The following is a 17,946-nucleotide window of genomic DNA, read 5'->3' as shown; positions in this document are numbered from 1 at the left end:
AAATAAGTCGACCCTCAACCTGGGATTGAATAACTGAGTGTAACAGAGACAACGTTGGAGGTTGCAGAGAGAAATGGGGAAACCTTGCTTTAAAGTAATTCCTAAGTACATGAAGGTATCCAGCAGAGCCAAACACCCCCTTCTCCCTGAGTTGCTCCAAGGACATAATTAGCCCATCTGGATATAGGTCGCCCAACATATTAACCTCTACCGCGCGCACCATATTAACCTTCTCAGACGCGCGCACCTGAGGAGTGCCCTGGCGAATGCTGTTGGGCTGCGTATGCTGTGGAGGATCTCTGAAAATCATTCCTGAAGAGCCACACATTTTACAACCTTGGTGGACATTGTTTGGACTTCTAAATGACTTTTTAAAATTCCAATTAGGCCACGGCCCTGCCCACCAAAAACACCATAAAAACAACGGGCCACGTGCAACTGCGCGCACGCACCTGAGGCGTGCCCCGGGGGCGAGTGCTGTTGGGCTGCATATGCTGTGGAGGATTTCTGAAAATCATTCCCGAAGGGATTGTAGTCAACCACCTCTGTCGCCATTGAAGTTGAAGCTAACACCCATGGACAATGGACTAATAGCACTGTCTTGTTTCCTTTAACGCCACACATTTTATAACCTTGGTGGACTTTGTTTGGACTTCTAAAGGACTTTTTGAAATTCTAATTAGGCCACGCTCCCTTCCCGCCGAAAACTCCATTAAAAAAAAACAGGACGCATGCACCTGCGCGTGCGCACCTAAGGAGTGCCCTGGAGAGTGCTGTTGGGCTGTTCGGCTGGCGGCGAGTGGCGATTTGTGAAGGTTCTTTCTTTTGGTGGTAGGTTTGGGATAATATAAGGAGATGTATAACAACTTGTTGACAGTAACATCATAAACAGTATTCCTAATAGAAATCATTGTAGTAGGATTTCCATCTCTTTTAAAGATCTGGGGCATGCCCACAACAACAAGGAATTATAACCTAAGAAGTGGGGCTAAAAGCGCACATATAGATAGATTTGTGGTAGCAATGAGAAGCATGAATAAAAGTGCTATAAGGAAAAAAGATAAAAACAGCCAGTTAAGTCCCCAATTAAAAAACAAGGGAGCCAACATTATCAAGACAGTTTGGCAGGAGAGTGGCGACCCAAAGACAGGCCAGGAAAGAATCTCAACCTTCTTGAAACGTATTGGCAAATGAAGCATTGCAACAACAAAGCCCCCAGTCATGGAGGATATAGATGCCTCTGAGATGGTGGGAAATGCAGAAACGAACCGTATTGATAATAACTCCCTGTTAAATATGGTGCTAAATCTTAGGGAAAATACTATGGAGGGCTCACGCAATGATATTGTGGGAGAAGTTGTGGCTTTAAATGAAGAAACTGTCCCCCTGTCAAATATGGAAAAATCATCCGACCTCACTGTGTTACTCACCACACTGTATCTGCTAGGGGCGTTGAATAGATGTCACGAGATCAGCGAGGAGAACTGATGAGCAGAACCTCTTGCACTCGACAGCTAGCCTGACTTCACCAAGTCCTCCAAAAAGTCAGGCCTCCTCAATTTATGGGAACTCTTTTTTTACGATACGCCCCTCTGCTGTTCTAACAATAGACAGGCAGAGGGGTTGATCCCACAAAAGAGCGTGGCCTGGCCATTCCTGAACCGCTCACAGCCGAAGCCGCAGCGTCAAAAACTCATCACTGGCTAGGACCGCCCGACATTCCGCCTGTGACAGAAAAACATCATTAGAAACATAACTCGAAAAAACACAATGCACAATACATATGGACAAATTATTAACCATTATTAACAGTTGAATGCCTGCACTTCCCTTGGTCATGTGAATGCCTCACCAAGCACTGAACATCCTCCTAAAACAGATCACAACTCTTCATACTGCAATATTGCTCAATTTCTACCCTATTTAAAAACGTGTGCTAGCCAACATAGGGTGAGGCTGGGTGGGGATGAAAAGGTGGGGGGGCTGCTGGAAAAAGAGACTGACTCGCTGCAGCCCCCGCCTTATAAGCGCCCTCCAAGTGCCTGCTACCAGAAGTCAGGCACTGGGGGACGCCTCTTCCGCTTCGAAGGGGAGGAAGAGTAGAGTAGGACCACCCCAGAAGCGGGTGGCCAGACGGGACAGCCCACTATGTAAGCTGTACATCTAGCACCCTCTTCAGGGGCCGGTCAGCCTCTTAGCAGCGTGATCCCCCATTGACTGCCCCCCCTCTTGTGGACACAGTCTGTTATATATTACATTACACAATAACGACAGACAACTTTGTAAAGTATTTGGAAACACAAGGTCACAGTTTATTTGGAGCAACAATAAAATGGCACGGTCCCAGCCACATACTAAGTAATATAAATATCCAGGATGACCTGTGTCATTCCCTGTCTGCCCTGGGGCATAGGCGGACATACGCTTCTGGTTGTGACTGCCAGTCAGTAACATTCTCGGTACCACTGACTTGAGATGCTGTAGCTTAAACTGCCCTGGATGGGAGTCAGTGCCAGTCACTTGGATTTGGCTCGAGCCCAGCCATTCCTGAGCCACTCACAGCCTAAGCCGCAGAGTCAAAACTCATCATGGGCTAGGAACACCCTGACACTCCACCACACTTTGGGGGTGGCTACCCCGCTGCCCCCAGTGCCCCCACAAAACTAGGCCATACTCACAAACACTCCTATCTGCTGCCAACCCTTCTCAATGCCCTTCTGTATTGCTGTGAGGAAGACATCCATTCCCTTATCAGACAGGTGTACACCGTCTGCAGCAAAATGCAATGGGAGAGAATTCAAACAGCAATTTCCAATAAATCCCAGACCCTCAGATTTGGCACATTTTTCTATGCTCATATTCAAGTTCCTCCTAGACTTCTCCATTCCTTCCTGGGAAAGGGCGCCATGCCATAGCTGCCTCGGAGCAATCGCTGATCAAACAATGTCTGTGCCAGCTAGCTCCTGAACAGCTATGTGCAGGGCCACCTGTACATGGGCGAGCAAGCGACTACGACCCAACCTGGCAAGGTCATTACCGCCCAGGCGGATCACCATCATTCTAGGTGCGGGCCTCCATTGCAGCTGCCAATGTATCGTGGTTAACAAGGAGTGCCACCTCATACCTGGGGTACCCAGCCATATCACTTTTCCCCCTTAAATCCCAAGTTGGGGCCAACTTTCCATTGCACAGCCTTTTTCTCTGCCCGTGTGATAAAGGAATGACCAATCATCCAAACTGAATCATCTGTTGGTATAAATATGAGTGTCATCAAAGTACTTCGCTCCTGCCCCCCCACACACCCCTGACACACTTCAAGACCTTGTTACCTGGAATGGACACACGCTGTTGGGGTCTGCATCTGGTTTGCCAGTGGGCGTGGGGCCCATTTGGGGCCGTACATATAGCTTGTTGCAGCCGGATTCCAATCTGCCCACCCTTCTGATAGCTGGTGCTGACATCCCTTGTAAAACGCTGTGGTGGCTGCCCCAATCTGAAAACTATCCAGAGACCAACCCTCACAGTGGATGCCTAATGTCCCCAGGGTTGCCAACAACACCTTCCTGAATTGATACACTGTGAGGGGGAGGCGTCAGCATGGAGTAGTACGCGGCCACTCTCTCAGATCCTAATTGCTAGAAAGATCTTAAAGAGGTGTACCAGGCAGCTGTCCTTTAGTGGGGACCCATGCATCTCTATATTTGTACCCTTACCTAACTGGTCAATTTTGGATTTCCTCAACCTAATCATGACCACTTTGCCCGCACCCTTGCTGAACAAGTAAAAATCCCTTAAGGCAATGGCCCCACCTAATATGTCTTTCTTAGAGGCTGAGACCAACTCGCTAATCCTAAAAGCCCCCAAAAAAAAGCCCATGAAAAGGCAAGCCTAAATAGCCACAGTTCATATGCATCAAAATACACTCTGACCAAGGCGGACAGCAACCTTACAAGTAAATCAAATTCAATGGGTTTTCGCCCATCTTGTTTGGTAAGGTCCATCCTAGCCCAGCCTTTCAATGCAGTGTGCACTAAAAATCCTTCTGTGGGATCGGCTTTCCATCCCAATTTGCAATAAAAGACCACTGCTGCTAGATGAGCTGCTATCCAGCATCTAGACGTTCCTCCCTTGTGCGCACATGACACAAATGCGTGGACCTGCTCTGCCAAAGTGCACTCAGTACATTGCAATGCCACAGTTACCCTCAGGAATTTACCGTAGCTATTCTGATACCTGGACCCGACGCCTGGTATGAGTGATCACTCCCCTAATTTACAGAGCGCCCTGTCCATGCTACCAATTGCCACCACTAGGCAGCTGGGGAGCAGGTGTAAGTGGATCTAGGTCACCTGGCCTAAACCCCGCCCACCTGGTGCCTTCCTGCTTGCCGCTCCTTTTCACCACTTAGCAAGCCCCGCCCACCTGGTGCCTTCCTGCTTGCCACTCTTTTTCACCACTTAGCAAGCCCTACCCACCTGGTGCCTTCCTGCTTGCCACTCCTTTTCACCACTTAGCAAGCCCCGCCCACCTTGTGCCTTCCTACTTGCTGCTCTTTTCCCTACTTAAGGAGCCCTCCAGCCTCTTTTCCTTGGCAGCTAGGGAGCAGGTGTAAGTGGATCTAGGTCACCTGGCCTAATCCCCACCCACCTGGTGCCTTCCTGCTTGCTGCTCCATTTCACCATTTAGCAAGCCCTGCCCACCTGGTGCCTTCCTGCTTGCAGCTCCTTTTCATCACTTAGCAAGCCCCGCCCACCTGGTGCCTTCCTGCTTGCTGCTCTTTTCCCTACTTAAGGAGCCCTCCAGCTTCTTTTCCTTTGCAGCTGGGGAGCAGGTGTAAGTGGATCTTGGTCACCTGGCCTAAACCCCGCCCACCTGGTGCCTTCCTGCTTGCTGCTCCTTTTCACCACTTAGCAAGCCCCGCCCACCTGGTGCCTTCCTGCTCTTTTCCCTTCTTAAGGAGCCCTCCAGCCTCTTTTCCTTTGCAGCTGGGGAGCAGGTGTAAGTGGATCGAGGTCACCTGGCCTAAGCCCCGCCCACCTGGTGCCTTCCTGCTTGGCGCTCCTTTTCACCACTTAGCAAGCCCCGCCCACCTGGTGCCTTCCTACTTGCCGCTCCTTTTCACCACTTAGCAAGCCCCGCCCACCTGGTGCCTTCCTGCTTGCCGCTCTTTTCCCTACTTAAGGAGCCCTCCAGCCTCTTTTCCTTTGCAGCTGGGGAGCAGGTGTAAGTGGATCTAGGTCATCTGGCCTAAGCCCCACCCACGTGGTGCCTTCCTGCTTGCCACTCCTTTTCACTACTTAGCAAGCCCCGCCCACCTGGTGCCTTCCTGCTTGCTGCTCCTTTTCACCACTTAGCAAGCCCTGCCCACCTGGTACCTTCCTGCTTGCCACTCCTTTTCACCACTTAGCAAGCCCCACCCACCTGTTGCCTTCCTGCTTGCCGCTCTTTTCCATGCTTAAGGATCCTTCCAGCCTCTTTTCCTTTGCAGCTGGGGAGCAGGTGTAAGTGGATCTAGGTCACCTGGCCTAAGCCCTGCCCACCTTCTTAGCCCTGCCTCTTCCTTCCTGCTCTTAACTCTTAGATGAAGGCCGTCTCTCGCCCGGGCGTCCAAAGTGAAGGGCAGTCAAAGAAAAGGGCTATTGCTGTTTGGACCTGTTCAGACCAGGAGGATCCAGGGTCCGACCCCCTGCTAAGAGAGCAGGTAAGCATGCACCAACATGTGTTTACACCCTCTGTTCCAACAGGCCATCCCCACCCTCTCTGGTCCCCCCGTGTTGTTCCCTTGTGCACCCCCCCTTCCTGCACACAGGAGTCTGTCCTGATAAATTCTGGTTTCACCATCACCGTCTTGTGGCCAATGCTGGATTTTACTTTTATGGACTTCATTGATTCACGGTGTGTCACCCTTTCTCAACTCTCATGCTGGACTTCCTTTGCATCTTGTACTCATGGTGGCCCTGAATCATGCTGTTCCATCTTCATCTTGTATCCTGGCTTGCAACATTATGTGTTACTACTGACTTCTGCAGTTGTATTCGCTCTCCTCTCTTGCTTCTCCACTCTTTTTGACTGCTTACTCTCTGTTCTCTCCTCCCCTCCCCTCTCCCTTTTCCTATCTCCTCCCCTCCTCCCTTTCGTCTATGCACTTACTCTATCAGAATTGTCCCTGGACCTACTATGATAGCAACCTCATCTGTCGCTCCCCTACCTCCTTACTGTTGCCCCCCCTCCCTCCAGCACTATCTGAAACGTCAGTCCTAGTACGATAGTCACTTGCTTTGTTCCTCCCCTCCCTTTCTGCACCCCTCTCCCTCACCTTTTGTTTTCCTCCAGCACTACCAGAAATGTCGTCAGGCCTAGTACGGGAGTCGCCTGTCTGTTTCCATTTCCTTCCCACTCGCCCCCTCCCTTCCTTATCTATGTCTTAGCACTTGCACTATCTGAAATGTTGTCAGCCCGAGTACGATAGTTAATTTCACATCCTTACTGTTCATGGCCTGTAAGAATGTCCTTGTATTTTCCCTTGTTCCCTTCCTTGCCTTGAAGCGCTTTGAAACACATTGTGTATAGGTGCTATATAAATAAACTATCATATCATATCACTCCTTTTTGCACTCCCTTCAGCTTGGCCGGCAGATGGGCTCTCCAAAACGTGGTCCACTGAAATTGAGAAAGCGCGTCAGCAGCAACATTTAGAGTGCCTGCACATGCAGGGCGCCAAACTCAATATTACTGTACAAGCACACCTCATCCAATTTCCTCAGCAGGCTAAGTACCGCCGGGCACGATGCAGACTGCAAAAGGCCGGGGGCTGCTAGAAAGGAGACTGACCCGCCTTATAAGCGTCCCCCAAGTGACGAAGGTCTGGTCATGGGGGACGCCTCTTCCGCCTCGAACGGGAGGAAGAGTAGAGTAGTACCACCCATGTAAGAAGGTGGCCAGAGGGGACAGCCCGCTATGTAGGCTGTCCCTCTAGCGCCCCCTCCAAGAACCGGTCAGCCTCTAAGTCTTTGTGCAAATCCCAGAGGGTAAGCAGGTCTGGGAACAATGCTTCCTGTGCTGTTGAGGGCCAGGCATAGCTGTTAAGTCTCCCAGTTACATACGTGACACCCTGAGCCAATTCTGGTTTTTCCCATTGTATGCTAGGATTTGTAGGCCCATACTTATAATGGAAAAACCAAGTGTTGTGGGGTAGGACATGGACATCAACGCGCAAAAGCTTTCATAGACCTCTGCAAGGCGAGGGACCTAATAGGAACTTACTTAATGAATAGCTGCCGTGGCCTAGTGAAAAATGCACAGCGTCAGCCAGCAGGGCTGGATCTGGAGAGTCACTCTGAGACGCCAATGAGTGAGCAGAGCCTGCGGTGTATGAAGCAAGTTAAAATCTGGGTGAGGAGAAGGCATGGGACTGCCAACCTGGCAAATAAAATGAAGGGCCGGCTGAACCCTGGAAAAATTCTTACTGGAATCGGAGGCAAGGGGAGAAAGTGCCAAGCGCCTCACATGTATGTGGGGAGCTTAGGCAGATCAACACGGCAGTCAGCTTCCTTTATCGAAAGGAACCAAAACAGGTTATTAAGGTGCGAAGAAGGCACGCAGGATTGGGGAGGAATGTTTGTTGTGCAGAGAGGGTAGCCTTATTGTAAACCCTCTCCAGAACAAGCAAGGGATACAGTTGCCAGTCCTGCTGTCAAGTTCAAAATTAGCACAGGGAAGAGAAAAGCAGAATCACAGGGGAAAAACCTCTGTGAACTTCTGTATTCCAAGAGAAGAAAAAGAAGTCACATGGGCAAGTGCCACAAAAGGGAACTGAGTTACTGAGTTATGTGGTGTCTAGGAAGGAAGTCAAACAGATAGTTAAAAATGCACTGCAGGCAGAGAGTGCAGGAAAGAAGCAAAGAATACTCTCCTTTAATTCTTCATCATCATGCTCATCTTCATCAGAATCCTCATAATCTTCCTGCATATATTCCAGGTACGGGGAAAAGCAATCATATGGGGAAATGCTGGAGAGTGAACATGTTGAGACAGTACAAATAAAAGTCCCTGAATGTATGGGTTTTCACAAGAAACAGTAGTTCATCCACCCCCTCATCCCAATATTAGGCAGTGCCAGGGTACCCCTAAAACCAATCTCCCCTTAATCGAAGACAATACAGAAGGAAATTGGAAAGAGTGAAAGGACAACAGTCTCTCAAGTCCTGTGGGAAGATCCTTGATGTCTGTTGAGAAAGCAGCTGCCATAGACTGGTTGGACAAGGACATGGACTCAGCGTGCAAAAAGGCCTATGCCGTGGCCTCGCTATCTATCCGAGTCAGACTAATGTCAGATGACTCCTTTGATGGAGGTGCAGAGGTTCTATGTAATTTTGCCGGCAGTAATTACTTCAAAGGATGGCCATAAGGGCATCTATTTCAGACAGGCGGCATGTCCGTTTAAGAGATTGGCGTGCTGAGGAGTGTGGCAACAAGGAATGAAGAGACTGACCAAGTGGTCCCATGATGATTGCTATAAACCTTTACTCAAAAGAAAGATAAATCTATCAGTCCTTAACTGTAATGGTATTTCCATACCCAAACTAAATAAACTCGGGTGTATATCAGGAAGTCCATTAAAGTCCAAATCAAAAGGCACCGTCCCAGTCAAAAGGCTCCCTTGCTATCCCTGTCACTACAATAAACAATAATAAAGTTCTGGTTCTGCTCATGACCCAAGAGAATGACTCCCTTCTCCTGGATGTAAAATGTCCCAAAGACGCCAAGTTTTCTCAAAGTAAATGTTCCATAAAGTTCCAGTCGTATTGTAACACACAAAGAAAACAAAGCAGTTCTACAGAATACTCGTGGGGCTAGGAGAATGACTCCCTTCTCTGAGATGGTTCCCCAATGTTCCTTATAGTTTTCAGCAAAATGTGTAATTCTTTTGCAGAGGTTTACACACATTCGACTTTCTTTATATTCTTTATTCTGCCCCACATGGGACGATGAATATGCTCCCCGAGTCCCCCCTCTGCCGACTCTCCAACACCACACTCTTGTGGAACTGTCCAGGGAATTGCACTATAAAGTGATTCACTACTTTATCTGCTTCTTCACTGTTTACAGTCTTGCATTTTCCCAGCCTTCTCCCCGACTTATACCTGTTTCCGTTACCTTCTCCCGGGGAACTTTTCACCAGTTTCGTCACGGGTCCACTCTCTCTACTTTTACTTCTTCTTTCATGCTACTTCTGTGGCCTCTTTCTCTCTACGGCCAATTACTCCTCCTGGTCTCGGTGCAGTTGTCAGACTCCTCGGTCCACCCAGGACAGGTCATACCACCACCACAGTCTCTTGCACTCTCCACACATTCACATAGACTACGGTAGGCAGTCTCAACACTGCTGTCAGGACCGGTGGTCCACCCACTACAGGTCGCCCCACCACCTTTCCATGTCTCTAGGTTTACTGAGCCGGTTGCCAATTGACTCGTAAGATTCTTCTCGGCGTCCCGCTGCTTGCCTCTTCAACTTTGGAGACGTGCCTTGTGGCAGTCTCCCAATGCCCAAGTTCAGTCTTAGAGGCTTTGATGCAGCAACCTTGCTCGCCAGGTTCCCTTTCTGAATGTACAACAGCTCTCAGCATACCAGAACTGCACGGGTCACTGCCGGATGGGCCAGAAGACAACAAGGAACACAGTTTGCTGTTCAGTTTTTATAGTGGGGACAGCCCCAGTGTAACATCAGTCCAATTGACAACAGCTGATCGAGCATTCCTCCTGCTCGATTCTAGCATTCTCAAGCTCTTCTTCATCCCTGTACCTATGACATCAATGTGGTTGGATATTCTACAATAACACATTGTTTTGGACGGGAGCTTATCTGTAGAAGATTTGGGCATTAGCATCAGCATGGGGGTGTGGGTTTAAAGGGCCCCTGTCTCCCAGTTTTGTCCTTATCCCCAGGCGAGGAGTTCCTCTCAATGAGATCCTCCCACATGTGACCACTCCTAGGGGGACTATTGGTTAGCAACCTCAACTCCCTAGTCTCATGTAAAAGCGCTCCTCCTGGGGAGAAGTGACGCTATCTGAAGATTCACAAACTCTTCCCCTTAGGCTTTTGTCTTCCCCATCTTCTCTGATCGGAAATCGAGACAAGAAATCAAATTTCCCTGTTCCATTCAGAATAGCTGTAAGTCCAAAAACCAGTACATAATTCAGAGGTTTGTGCCTTTACGTATAAGCCAGGTCAGGGAGGAGTGGGCTGTCAGCAATTTAAACTTGCTACCGGCAAAATAATATTGCAGATGTCACACATCCCACTTAATAGCAAGGGCCTTCAACTCTAGGGTGGCATAATTGTTTTAACGCGGAAACCGTTTTCTACTCGTATATAAGACTGGATGTTTTACCCCATCATAGATTTGTGATGGGACTGCCCCAAGACCAACCTTCAAAGATTACATCTGCTGAATAAACTCTTTATTAAAAGTGGTTAACTTAAATACCGGTGTTTTGCAGAGGATGTGTTTAAGAGTATTGAAACTAGCCTGGTCTTGTTTGTCCCACCATATTTTCTGTGGTTCATCATTCTTCAGTTTATTGATCAGGCAAGATGTAATGCTTAATTAATTCGGAATAAACATCCGATAATAGCCTGTAAAGGCCAAGAATGCTCTTAGTTCCCTTTTATTCTTAGGGGGAGGTGTTTCACTAAATGCTAAATGCTTTAACTTTCTCCGCTTGAGGTTTTACCAAGCCGTTCCCCACAAAGAAACACAGATATCCTACGGCTGACAGGGAACTGATGAAGCAGATGTGTATCCTGTTTTTTTCAGGAGGTAAGTCCAAGGGTATCAAACTGTGTTCTGCGGTCTCTTCGGACAAATCTCATACAGGCCGTGCCACATGAGGTTGGTAATAATACCAGGACCTTATGGCCGGAAATACCTTTTTACTGTCTTCTGGTCATAATATGCTTTTTGGGCTCCCTGTGCTTTCTCTAGATGTTTATGCACCAGGTTTCGGACCACAGTCATGTGTTGCTTCAGACATTGGACCATCTGAGATAAAGGAAGGACAGCCTCATCACGTTCTTCCCAAGTTCCTCGGAGCATATTTAGGACATCTCTTGGGTCCCGACAATACAAAAGTTAGAAAGGAGAAAAACCTAAAGAAGCTTGGGGTTATTTGCGGATTTCAAAAAGGGCCCAAGGCATCCCAATTTTGGCCATCAGCCTCAACCAGCTTCTTAACAATATCCTTTAGGGTCTGATTAAATTATTCCACAAGCCCATCTGTTTGTGTATGGTGTACAGAGGCACGTAGCATGGGAATGTGGAGGATTTCTTTCACTTTCCAACCCACGGCCACCCACAGTCCAATGGCCAAAACCTCCATGAACACTGCAGCCAACAATACCCTCAGCCCATTCGAAAGGATTCAGCGCTTCGCTACTCCTCCCATGCCACTCATCCCATTATCGGTCCACACCAGGAATCATAGACTAGGCTCTCGATTCCCAAACCACAAAGCCACATCTAAGCTAAAAAAGCATCACGCTCCACCTGAAACACATAGCATCACAGCATGCTCAGCAATCAAACCTAAGTCTGCTTCCCCACCTAATAGGAGTTCTAAAGAGCCCAGACCCTCCACACCAACCAACATTAAAAGAGCACTCATTAATGCTTGCTCCCTTGTAGCCCATGCCACAGAGATTGCCAACATCTTTACATGCAATAGCCTTGTCTTCCTGGCTATTACAGAAACCTGGTTACACCAGGCATCAGGCCCGGCACTCTCCCTAGCCTTACCACAAGGCTATACCATCATCAGGGCACACATAAACACAGGCAAAGGTGGAGGAGTGGCCTTCATCGCAAAAACCCATGTAGCCCTCAGAGCCACACCCCCCACCAGCCTCCCCTCTGCAGAGATCTTAACGGTGAAACTGGCATTGTCACCTACTCAAATGATACTCATGCACCTAATCTATCGGCCCCTGGCCCCTCGCCCTCCTTTGAGGAAGACATCACAAAACTCCTATCTACCAACACCAAACTCGGATCCCAAACCATCCTTTTAGGAGACCTCAACCTTGGCCTTCAAGATCCCAATTATGTGCATTCCCTAGCTGTGGAAAATTCCATCACACATCTAGGCTTCAAACACAGAGTCTCATCACCAACTCACTCTAAAGGTTGAATATTGGACTGGGTGTCAAATCTCAATTGTTCCATAACCATCCTCCGAAATATCCCAGTAGCCTGGTCAGATAATCACCTCATCCTGTTCTCCATCCCAGGTTCTTGCCCTTCTAAGGCCACCTCAGCCCACCATTCACTATCTAGAAACTGTCGCAACATCTCCATTGATAGTCTTGTAAGTGACTTCAATCCAGCAATCCAACTAAGTCAATGCCTAGTCTGGGATGCCCAATGGAAGCCCTTATTTATAGATTTTATGTCAAGTTCTTAAACCTGTACGATAAACCCTTATATAACGCCCCTCTCTTTGTATCCCCCTGACCTCACTGAGCCAAGAAGTAGCTTTGTTTTGCAAATTAAAAGGTTTATTGGAAAAATGTAAACAATATATATATATATATATATATCACACTTTGATGAATAAATTAATATTTGATAGCACACTTATGAATATGAACATTGATCAGCATTGGGTAATATTACAATAGCGACAACTGTTTAATCAGAAAGGAGTAGGAATAGGAAGGATAAAGTAGCAGAGAATACTTTTAGGGTTCAAGGAAATCGAGATGGAAAGAATGCAGGCACAGAAATAAAACTCGATATGGATTCAACAAGAGATAATATGATCACTGTTTCCCTTGTGACAAATCATTCCCCCCTATGCAATATGAAGAGATGGAACAGGTTTTCAGGAATACAATCAGAAGCAGTTCAGTTCCCGTTCTCCCCCAGCAAGCTTGGAGAAACAGGGATGATTTTAAAACACGGCCAAATACTTTTAAATGTGATTGCAATGAAGTGAAAAATATGCTAAAAATGATTTTAATTCCCTATAGGAGATTCAATGTAGGTGACAGCTACTTTGAATTAGTTCAAGTCAACACTAGCATTGATTCATGAATGATTATCAGAGTGAAAACGAATTTCAGCAGTGGAAAGCAAGAAGCAGCTATTTTTACAAGTGGTGAAATTGAGCCAAATTGCAATTCACGGCATTTTTTCTGAGTGTGTAAACCACGATTACAGAAAAACTATAAGCTCGAAGGTTTGTTGGAAAGCTGAGGATCTTAGCTTTAAAATGACAGTTAAATCATGCTTCTAGGACATACGGTTCAAAAGATACAGACGTTTTTGTGGAGGTAGATTTTCAGAAATGAAGTCAAGATTTCAGAATGACAGATGACACTTTTGCAGCTTTGAAATCACAGAATGGACACACGATTTCTATGCAGTTCTGGACAGGTTGAAATGGTTTGAATAAGATTACTTTAAACTAAGAGATGGGTTCTGGACCGTTCTAGATATTCACTCGTAGTTTTGGAAGGGAATGGACCTCGTCACAGATCTGGTCAGGTTTGGGCTGCGGTTCTCTCGCCACGGGACGGTCTCTTGCACTGGTTCTGCTCACAGCGGGGCCTCTGGTCTGCTATCGGCACTGCACAGTGGTCTCTGCCGGGTTCTGGGTACAGCTCTGCTTTCTGGGTCTGGATATGGTACTGGCACAGGGTTCTAGCCAGAATCAAACAGCTCGCCCGGCTGTTGAATAGTTTGGTTAGGTTGCTGGATTCTGGGGCCCCCGAAAAGAGTTCAGCTTTTGGGTTTGGCCCCTGCTTAAGGTTCTAGAGTTTAGTTCTAGAGTTTGGTTCTGGAGCCTCAGGAGTCTGGGCATGGTCGGGCAGCGTGCTGCACAGGAATCGATGAGTAGTGGAAAAATGAGTGTGTCCATCTGGGTCTCAGCAGTCTCTTTTTATGTGTTCTCAAAGGGGGTGTGGATGCTGACTTCCTATGCCCAACCCTCTGAGAATCCTGATAGGTTAAAGGATTTACTGTCCTCTGACTGGAGAACAGAGTTGTGAGTCAGAATGAGCCATCAGGTATCATCTTTATGGTTCAAGGAAAGGACACTCCCCTTTGTGTCTGTACAGCATATCTTCTTTTTCATAAAACACATATTTACAATATACACAACTTGTTAATATTACCTAAATTGCATGACAGATTGCTTAAGGTACAGTTCGGTTCAAGTCACATGTTTCTACGAGCTTGGGTTTAGAAATGACAACATTTTGTGCTTTTAGTGGGTTTGCCATATTGGTTTTGCAACAAATTGCAACGATTTGCAACAAATCGTACACGGAGGTACACCCCCTCTCTGCGCATATTACAGTAAGTTTTCATTTTCCTAGCATAAACACTGTGTCTGCAATATTAATAATTACGGGGCTTGGCCTCAGAACATCCCACAGCGTCCAGCTTAGTCTCAAATTGTGAGTGAATCTTTCATATTAAGAATCTCCAAATTGTACATTTTTGTCCGCTTGGTATAATTAGTTATCAGTATTCTCATAAAACATATATTTGCTTTTACTTCAGTGCACCCATTGGTTTGTCCCCGCCCCTAGAAACATGGCTTGACTCAGAGATCAGATGTCTTGCCTTCCCCCAGAGCAGTGTTGTTCAGGCACACCCAAATCTGCATATTCTATTCAATTGCAAGAGTCTATTGTTCCTTTCTCCAGGCTGCAGGGAAAATCTCCTCCCTATTAATCAACAGGACCATGTGATTTCCTGTGCTGTTGCTGAGAAGACTAGGTGTGAAGGCTTCCCGGGGACAGCCAGCCTTTGAAGTCTCAGCTAACTCAGGTTACTGTTTAGCTCCTGAAATACAGGTCTCCTGTCAGAATTTAGATCGCTAGCGCAGATCAATGTCAAGCACCGGTATTGCACCCATTTTTGACAGCTGCCTTACCAGTCAGCAATCCTCAAAATATACGTGGTTCAAATATAGATGCACTTCTGTGGACCTCAGATTCATGTAGATTCTTGCGGGAGAATGATGTTGACCCCCCAACAAGGAGGTGGGATCTTTTTAATTGTTTTGCGAGCCATGATTTTAGCAATTTTTGACATCAAGAAAATGAATTCCCAACAGCTCTGGGTTGCTTTTGGCAATCAGTATTGCTATTCCCAAATGGTTTCAGGCTACTGTGTGTGTAGCCCAATGGTGGTTTTAGGCAGCGACCTCCTGTGCTCACTGATATAGGCAAAAGTGGGTGGCAGCCTATTTTTCAGATTTTTACTGTGCATTTTTGGATGATTTCTGGCAAGCAGCATGCTTTCCGGTGGCCACTCTGTTTCTGCTGCCTGCGATGTTGTAGGGCTTGGATGCGTGGGTGAAAACATCCCACAGTCTCCATCCCCTTATCTACAACATTCTTGACAAGGTTAAGTTCAAGAGCCTGGACCCTAACAAATTAGTAGACCTTCACAACAACACTCTAAAATCAGCATTAGATATCGCTGCACCACTTAAACCTAAAAAAGCGGTACCCATCGCACACCTCAATAAGTGGATCACCTCAGAATTAAAAATCCTCAGAAACTGCAAAAGATCAGCAGAATCCACCTGGCAGAAATCCCCTACCAACACCAACAAAATTGCATTCACATCAGCTTCTGTAACCTACAAAGTTGCTATCCTCTCCGCTAAAAAAGTAGCCTACAACTCCAGAATCCATAACGCTAAATCAAGTACCAAGGAGCTCTTCAGTATCCTAAAAGAGTTAGAATCCTCAGCACCTCTCTCGCAGGACTGCATCAAAGATGCAGAATGGTGCACAAAACTTCAGCAAGCCCTCCCTGATAAAATTACTCTTCTTCAAAATAAGATAAAATCCAAAAAGGCTAGTCTCCCAAATAGCTCCCATGCCTCTTCGGCCCCTGCGGACAATCTACATCATTGTACCCCTTTGCCTTTTCGCAAGTAACTCCTAAGGAAGTTGAGGATATTATAATTAGTCTAAAACCCTTGCACTGTTAGGGGGACATTTGCCCAGCTTCCAGCATCAAAGAAGGAGCAAAAAATCTAGCCCCCTTCATCACCACCCTGATAAATTTCTCCTTCGCGTCCAATCAAGTACCAAATAACCTCAAGGAAGATTGGGTGATGCCCCTTCTAAATTGAAAACAACCTCGATCCAAACTTCCCCACAAATTACAGGCCCATCACCACAGTCCCATTCCTTCTAAAAATCTTGGACCGAGTGGCATATTTGCAAATTCAGAAACGTCTAGAGGAAAATGAACTTCTAGGCCCCAGACAATCAGGCTTTAGGCTCAGACATGGCACTGAGACAGCTCTTCTTGATCTAAAGATCCAAATAGATGAGGTGAAGGACAAGGGTAAGCTAGTGATCCTCCTCCTCCTAGACTTATCAGCAGCCTTCGATCTCATCGACCACCAAATTCTTACAGAGCACCTCACCTCAGCGGCAGCATTCTCCTTGAATGCAGCCAAGTGGGTCAACTCCTTTCTATCTAATCGGACTACCAGAGCCTTCTCTCCCACAGCCTCAGCAGACTTAAAGCCCATTCTCTGCGGAGTTCCACAAGGCTCATGCCTGTCTCCCACGCTATACAATATTTTTACAAAGCTGTTATTCGATCGCTTGGATAATCTGGGTGTCATCTACACTAACTATGCGGATGACACCCAAGTCCTTATCCCCCTTACCGGCTGCTATGACCAGGAATCCAAACTACTGAACAACATCTATCTTGAAATCCAATCGTAGATGGCTACTGTTATGAATCAGGGGGCGTCGACTCCTCGGGGGACATCTCCACTTACCCCTTTTAACTCTCGGAAATGTCCCGCCAGAAACGACACTTTTTATTTTCATAAAATACGGCGCTGGAAGTTGCTGTAATGTGGGCAATTACGCGGTGGAACTACATTTCCCATCAACCTTGAGTCACCATTCTGCTCCTTCCAATGGGAAGCCCTGAGCCTCGTTTTGGTTAATATTTCAGGCTCTGAAGGATGTGGGTAGTTGCTTCTTATTGAAGTTACTTTGTTGGATTCTGCTCCTGAAGCTCCATCTTCATTCATCTACAGATCCTCGTTTCCCCTGTTTACTTTCCTACTCTCCCGAGTACCTTAGTTCCTACTTCCTCCCAACTCCTGTTGTGTTCCAAATTCCTTGCCCGCCCCAAGGATTCATTTCTGTGTACCAGACCTCCCGCATGCTTACGGACATCCCTTTGTGATCCTGAATTGGCTTTTGGTTTCCTTCTCTTGTGTATTAGGACTTTTTGGCTTGCTCACGGACTTCCTTTCGTTTCTGATTTTGTCTTGGATTCTATCGCCAGTGCACCAGACCCCGACTTCCCCTTTATGGACTCGCCTTCGCTGTCTCCCTCTGCACCAGCTTAAAGAAACATTGCAAGTATATTTTTACTTACCTGGCCATACCTGGTGTTGTTGTCTAGTTACCACATACACCCTCCCGTGTTTTATAACATTGCTAATTAAAAAATTGTGACTTGACCCATATTGATACTTACAGATTCCGCTTGTGCAAACTGGGACACTATGCTGAGACGTGCACCACCCCGGCTCTAGTACGTTCCGCGTGCCGTCGGGATATAATAGCACCCATACTAACAAACCCTGTTTGTTGTTTTGTACCAGTTGTTTTTGGGACTTCACTTCTTTTGTGCCTAATTTACCATCCTAACACGGTAAGAACTGTGATCTTTATTCTAGATTATTATTCCTCTCCATATCTGTCCTGTCTTTGGGAATATAACATTTAGTCCATTTTCTCTCCAGGGTCAGGTTGTCCAGAAGAGGATTAGCTGTTATTTAGCTCAGGTATTTTATTATTGCAAATACTGTGTTTTGGCTGTAATCATTATCTACTATTAAAACACTGTTGTTTCCTTTACAGCTGGTGTTCATAGCGGTGTGTGT

Source organism: Ambystoma mexicanum, chromosome 2p (genome assembly GCF_040938575.1).
Source record: "Ambystoma mexicanum isolate Mex_15411 chromosome 2p, UKY_AmexF1_1, whole genome shotgun sequence".
Taxonomy (NCBI): Eukaryota; Metazoa; Chordata; class Amphibia; order Caudata; family Ambystomatidae; genus Ambystoma; species Ambystoma mexicanum.
The sequence above is the reverse complement of the archived record's forward strand: the minus strand, read 5'-3'. Positions refer to the sequence as shown.